This window comes from Balaenoptera musculus, chromosome 1, assembly GCF_009873245.2.
Source record: "Balaenoptera musculus isolate JJ_BM4_2016_0621 chromosome 1, mBalMus1.pri.v3, whole genome shotgun sequence".
Classification (NCBI taxonomy): Eukaryota; Metazoa; Chordata; class Mammalia; order Artiodactyla; family Balaenopteridae; genus Balaenoptera; species Balaenoptera musculus.
Genome location: NC_045785.1, coordinates 67,638,877 through 67,645,547, shown reverse-complemented (window position 1 = coordinate 67,645,547; position 6,671 = coordinate 67,638,877). Strand labels below are relative to the sequence as shown.

The following is a 6,671-nucleotide window of genomic DNA, read 5'->3' as shown; positions in this document are numbered from 1 at the left end:
GCAGGGCAGAAATAGAGACAGACATAGAGAACAAACGTCCGGACACCAAGGGGGGAAAGCAGCGAGGGGTGGGGGTGGTGGTGTGATGAATTGGGAGATTGGGATTGACATATATACACTAATATGTATAAAATGGATAACTAATAAGAACCTGTTACAGAAACAAACAAATAAAAGAAAATTCAAAAAAACCCTACCAGATCTCACATTCTTGGTGGCAGAGGACAGATAAATAAGGTCTGCAAGTGATAACTGTCATGAAGAAATTTAAGCGTGTAAAGACAGCAAAAGCGGTGGTGCAAGTGTGCTCCTTTGGATAGAGCGGTCTGCGAAGACTCAGATATCGACCTTTGACCAAGGACCTGAAATACGCGCCGAACGAGTTAAAAGAAATCTGGAGGAAGTGTTGCAGCCAGAGGGAACAGCAAGGGCGAAGTCGTGAAGTGGATCGAGCCTGCGTGTTGTAGGAACAGAGGAAAAGCCAGAGAGGTGAGCGAGGGAGCTATGCGGTGGGAGATGAGGTAGGCAGGAGCACATACAATATACACACACAGATTATTTTTCTAACTGAGACCACATTACTAAGGAGGGAGGGTGTACAAATCTCTCAAGAGGCCACAAAAGGCAGGATGAAGCGGACTTCCAACCGCGGCGCTCCACGGACGCCTTTCCTCCAAGGCTAGGGACAAGTTAGACAGCTGTAGGGGATGGACTGGGTCCCACCCTCAGAAGACCAACCCTCGCCCAGGAGCGGGGGCGGATCGCGGGGGTGGACCTCGGCAGTCCCCGGCTCGCCTGGGCCGCCGGCGCTGCACCGGCCGCGGTTACCAGCAGGCGGTGTAGTGAGCGCGCCTGCATCTGCAGCCGCAGCCGCCGCCGCCGCCCGCCAGTCCCAGCAAGGACGAGAAAGGAGGGGACCGGAAGGAGCCACTGGTGCTGCGGGAAGTGGCAGGAACGGGAGGCGGGGACCCACCTGGAAGCGCCCCAGCGCCGCTGTCGAGCTTCCTGCGGCGGCGGCCAGCCGAGCCAGTGCCGTGGCGGGGGCGGAGAGCGGCCACGGCGGCGGCGCCTCCCGGAGTGGCCTGCGGTGCTCGGCCCCGCCCGAAAGGTGAGCAGGCGCTCGGGGCACGTGGTGGGGGCCAGATGCGGGGGAGGGGGGATGGAGGAGGAGGGATCCCGGGGATGATCGGCTCTGGGACCCGGATTTGGAACCTAGTGCTAGGAGGGGGTGGGCTGGAGGCGGCGGCGGCGACGGCGGCGACGGCGAAGCCCCCACGTGGGGCGGGGGGGCGCGCGCACGTGTGCGCGGGCAAAAGGGGGGCGGGGAGCGCTCTGGGGAGGGCGGCGGGCGCGCGCTCGCTCAGTAGTGGTCCACGTGACCGGCACGCCGAGACTGTTTCCACGTGACAGGCTCGGAGGCTGGCTGAGGCAGAGGATTGCTGTGTCTGTGTAGCGCAACCGTGGTTGTCGGAGGTTTTAGGGTTGTTTGCCGCTTTTCATCTCTACTAGTGGGGTATGAAGAGAAATATAAAGCGGAAAAGACTTCCTGCTCGTTCTCTGTTATACACATTCTTTTCGTAAATGAAACCCTTTCTAAATGCCGAAGTACTGATTTCTCTGTATCGCCATGTTGGTTCTAGAGGAAACTCGCGAGATGCTAGCGGGTTTGTATCGCGAGATCTCCCGATTCTCGCGGGACCTTGTTGGCAGAGCAGTTGTCCTGGATGGCGGATCCCTGGGTTCCGGGGGCCTGGGACCCGCAACTCTTTCTACAAGGCAAGTTGCGAGGGAGGGGCCGGGGGCAAGTGCCTCTTGGTGCCGGGATCCGTGCTGCGTCATCTTCCTCTAGTCTTGAAGGGAATACATTGACCCAGTTGAGGCGACACGATCCTCCTCCCCACCCCCCTGCGGGCGCTTCGCCACCTGCAGAAGCCACCCCTCAGCCCGGGCTCCTTCTCCCCCGCTCAGTGATAGTTCCTCCCCCGTCTCACTGGAAGTACGGAGCCGTGCTCGCACAGACGTGATGATTCCATTGGATACCGTTCCTCTTACTTTCAGACGTTCTTGTCAGTTTTTCCCCTTGTTGCCATTTTCTGAAGAATTCCAGACCTGTTAACCATTCTGTCGCTTGTTTCTGCTGCAGAACCTTTCTCCACGGCCCCTTCTCAGACGCTTAAAATAGAACGCATTTCGTTTTTTCTCTCTGGGCATCATTTACTCCCATTTATTTGGTCATTGATAACTTCCTCATCACTCTAACTGTGTTTACGATAACTTTTGGCAGTATTTGGAGGGATCCTTTATATCTCTGACAATACCTGATGTCAGAATAAAACCATTCTTTTAATTTTTTTGGTACGTGCCTATTAACCCATAATTATCGATAAGTTTTTTTTTTTCCGATAGGATTTTGATTACTCTTGTTATGAGTTTGCCATCTTTGTTGTTCAGGGATGATTGTTTTAGTTTACGTATTTAAGGCAATAGTGGAATGTTTTAAGTCAAATTTAAAAGCAAACTTCTTTTCGTAAATTTTGATATCAAAGCTTGAGTTCAATTTTTCCTTAAAGGAGTTTGACGTAAGATTAGTTTTTCTCCAACCCTTCAATGTTTTATCAAAGGTGAATTTATAGTATACTTTTTTTTTCGTATTTTTGAGCAGTCTGGATTTATTTAGTATTCGTAGTGGTAAATTAATCGCAAACTAATCAGATAATTAGGTAATCCAGTCATAATTTTTTTTAAACTACAAACGTGTTATTTTGCTCTACACTTAGTACGGAGAAAAATAAAGGGTAAAATGCTTCCTGTTACATTCTACCAAGTTGCCTCCCTCAGTCCTAAATCTCTGTAAACACTCTTAGCGGTAGCTATGTATTATTCCAGATATTTTCCTTTTTTTTTTTTTTTTTTTTTTTTAACACAGAGGAGGAAACGGAGGGGTGTTGTTTTAAGATCCTCTATCACAGCATTAGCAATCAGTAAAATTTTTTTCTGCTCACTTATATTTTTATTTAGTGGTTTTTTGACTCATGCATACATGCTTTAAAAAAGTAAATTTTTTGTACAGATTTTTTGGTGGTATAGTTTTGTGAAAATAGCTTGAGTGATAGCATTATTTTTACCGTAGAGTGGTATGCTAGTCGCTCTGTACAAAAATAAAGTACATGTGAAATAAGATTTAAAGATTTAAATGTTTTGTCACTTGAGTTTTATATTTTTATATTTAATAGTTGTGCTATCTGTTTACATTTATATTTATATGTTTATATATTCTAAACTGTTACCCAAGTGTGTATATCGGAGTTTTCCAGAAGTTTAAAAAGTTATCAGCTTAATTAAATAGTTCTCAACTGAAGAGTGGAAGATACATCAGTAGTTAATACAGACAAACGTACATATACTCAAAAGTTGCTAAGCAGCATTTTGTGATTGTTTTTTGTATTTTTCCCTCCAAACTACCAGCAATATTATTTATCACACTTGTCACATAAAAAAAGTGACCACTCGTTTTGGTCACTGTAGTTTTCTCTTGTAATAGTTAAAGTAGGAATGTTGGGGAATAAAAGTGAGTGTTGAGAGGTGAGATGCGGGAAAGAGGAAAAGGAGACATGGGAGTGTGTATAGGTTGATACTGAAATGGAATTGGAGAAGTTGCAGAGAAAAGAAAGGGTGGTAGAAGGTTGACAGAGCCATGGTCCAAAAATAGTCTGTTCATGATGGCGGGAGGGTGACTTGAGTTGACCAGAATTTGGAATCAGTATGTGAGGCAATTTTTTCCTCTTAAATAATTTTTTTTAAACAGGTTTCAGCCCACCCCCAAATTTGCTTGATATCACCTGTCCCCAAAAAAAAAAAAAAAAAATCGACTGAAGTTGATGTTTAATCGGAACTTTGTGAATTCTTTACTTATTTTATGTTTTTAGAAATAGGAGCTTGTGAAAATGACAGTGGATTCAAAAGATCTCAGTTCTATAATGGCCTTTGCAAACTTTACAAAGTTTCGCTTGGGAATTGGGCCTTGAGAGTTCGCATGTGCATCTGATCCTTGTAATGATATATGTTACTTATTCGTACAACTTTGTTTTATAAACTGTTTTTGGTAGCGGATCTTAGGAATTACCAGACTTTTACAGACACTAAAATACCCATATACTGGGTAGAAATATACTGAGAAAATACAAGAGAAATATATCTTATGTGAGTTGAGTTTTGCTTGAGTAAAACTTAACCAGGAAATTTTATTTTCCTCTTTCTCAGTTATTACTGTCATAGAAGTGATCTATGAGAGCTAATGAGCTTCAGTAATCAGAGGATATTAACAAAAGTGATAATATGATATCCTCACTTGAATTTTTTTTCTTTAGATATGACACAATGCTAGTTTCCATAGACCTGTAACTTTGTAACTATATAGTGTAATACCTATGTTACATATTAATTATATGAAGAATGTACATTTTATTTCCTGCCTCTTACTGAACCAGTGTCCAAGACATTGCAGGAAATTACTTGACCAGAAATATCAATGAAAGTACGTGCAGGCGCTTTTTAAACAATCTGCCATTTCATATGAAAATTCATTGTCAGTTTAAGTACAAGGAATATTTGCTGGAAGTCTTTGCATGTTTTTTGTTTTGTTTTTTTTGTTTTTTTGGCCTCAACAGTGAAAGTGCGGAGTCCTAACCACTGGACCACGAGGGAATTCCCAGTCTTGATTTTTATAGTACTATTTAATATATATGTGGTATACACTGTAGTGCAGTTTTCTATAGTTAATACCGTGATAACCACTGTAATTATACTTTAAAAAACACTATGTGTATATATTTCCCGAAGTCCTAAGTCTTGCCTTCTAGAACCATGCAGTATGGACTTTGCCATTTCATTTGAACTTGTCCTTCTCACTTCTTTCCTTCTTTTTCTTTTCATCTGTTATTTCTCAACTTACGTAGGTAATTTTTCTCTGGTCAGAGACAAGTGAGTTGAGTAACTTTGAGGAGACTATCAAACTATTCAGTTATTATTATTTTGGAACTCCAGAATATGTGTAAGTTGCAGTTAGTAATTAAACATTTTTTGAGTGATTGTGATTTTAGTCATTTCAAACAGCAGAGATCCTGAGGCTTCAAAATAACTGTAACCAAGTATAATAAGCCTATGAGCTTTATTCAGAAACTACTAACTGGAGTAAATAACTTAACATTTTGCAGCCCCAACAGGGTTGGTTATCTGATATTTCAGCCCACAGATTACAATTTGCAAGGTTGGCCATTGGAGTTAGGCACACTGACAACTGAAATGTCATCTTATTTCAAGGCTACTGAAGAAGAGCTATTAAAAAGTATATGGAACTATACAAGGATAGTGTTTTAAGGCCATTACATGGAGACATACAGTCCTATAATCATTAACTTCTGAGGGAATCACAGTGTTGTAGAGTAGTATAGTACATGGTCTGTCACAATGATGATCTTAATCATAAATAAACTTTTACTCTATGTACTGTGTTTAAGGAATTAAGAAATTGGTGTCTTTTTAGAAGATTCTTATAAGGGTAAACGTTTTCAAAGCTTTTTAATAAATTTGTTTCAGTTTTCTAGAAAATTCACTTAACAGAACTCATCTGATACCCCCAAAAAAATGGGGCTGCTGTGTATGAAATTTCTTTGTTTTATTTTATTGCTTTTATCTACTTATTTCCTTATTTAATATTTCAAGGAGTTGCCTCCCAAGTAAGACTCTATTACATTTAATATTTGATATCAGTAATAATTAACCAATTGGCTAAAGACAAGCACGTTTGTTGATGAAGGAATTTTCAGAGCAGATAATTAGAATTAGTAAATGACCTGTCTGTCAATCAGTTGTATAGTTCTGAATCCTGATAGTGAGTCTTCATCCTTAGCACAGCTGAATGTCCTGAGGTGAGAAATGTTTCTTTTTGTAGTAGATTTTGTTTGTTGCTTTGCTTGCGTTTTCAGTCTCTTTTAATATGTTAATTTAAACCTTAATGTTAATTTAAACCACCCTTCAGTGGTAGAGTGATGGTATATAGCACTTGATTTGGGTATTAAGTGTGTATATTTGTGTGTGTTTTAATGATTTTCATGGCTGGTTTGAGGATTTTGAATCTTGGGAATTAATATAACCATATTAAAAATTTGATGTATTTCTTCCATTATTTAAAAACATATCTTTTACATGTTTACAGATAAAACATATTTAATTTCATGTCCTGATTTTAACCTAATGTTAGGTAACATTTTCCCATTCTCACAATGAGTATTCTTAACCATAATTATAAGTGGTTGTATGATGTTCCATGTGTAGATGTATATCATTCTCCTGTTCTAGTTTTTTGCATAAGAGTGTGAAGAACATTTATATATAAGGTGTTTCTTATATATAATATTATCTTCTAGTATATTACAGGTATAATTTTTAGTTACATTTTAAAGGCTCTTAAAACTGTGTCACGATATTTGTCAAAAGGATCAGTTTATATTCACGTTGGAGTGGCTGTTGGCTCTATACATCAACATTAAGTATTGTTTATAAAAATGTAATAGGGGATAAGCCGTATTATAACATTTTTTTTCTTAGATTACTACTGGGGTGAAACATTATGCTTAATAGGTGTATTTCTTTTGTGAGTTTTTCAGATAAAC

The 6,671-nt window shown here is 40.5% G+C and overlaps 1 protein-coding gene across 10 annotated transcripts in view; it reads left to right on the top strand.

The window, feature by feature from the left end:
- The first annotated feature begins 975 nt into the window (after positions 1–975).
- ZZZ3 (zinc finger ZZ-type containing 3) overlaps positions 976–6,671 on the top strand; it is a 113,674-nt gene continuing 107,978 nt past the window's right edge. For 4 of the 10 annotated variants that reach the window (XM_036825005.1, XM_036825023.1, XM_036825053.1 and 1 more), the window contains exon 1: positions 981–1,108. The gene's annotated coding sequence lies outside the window, so the exon portion shown is untranslated. Of the gene's footprint in view, positions 1,109–1,686; positions 1,777–6,671 lie in introns of those variants that run through there. The other 6 variants (XM_036824996.1, XM_036825014.1, XM_036825042.1 and 3 more) reach the window with 6 other exon arrangements.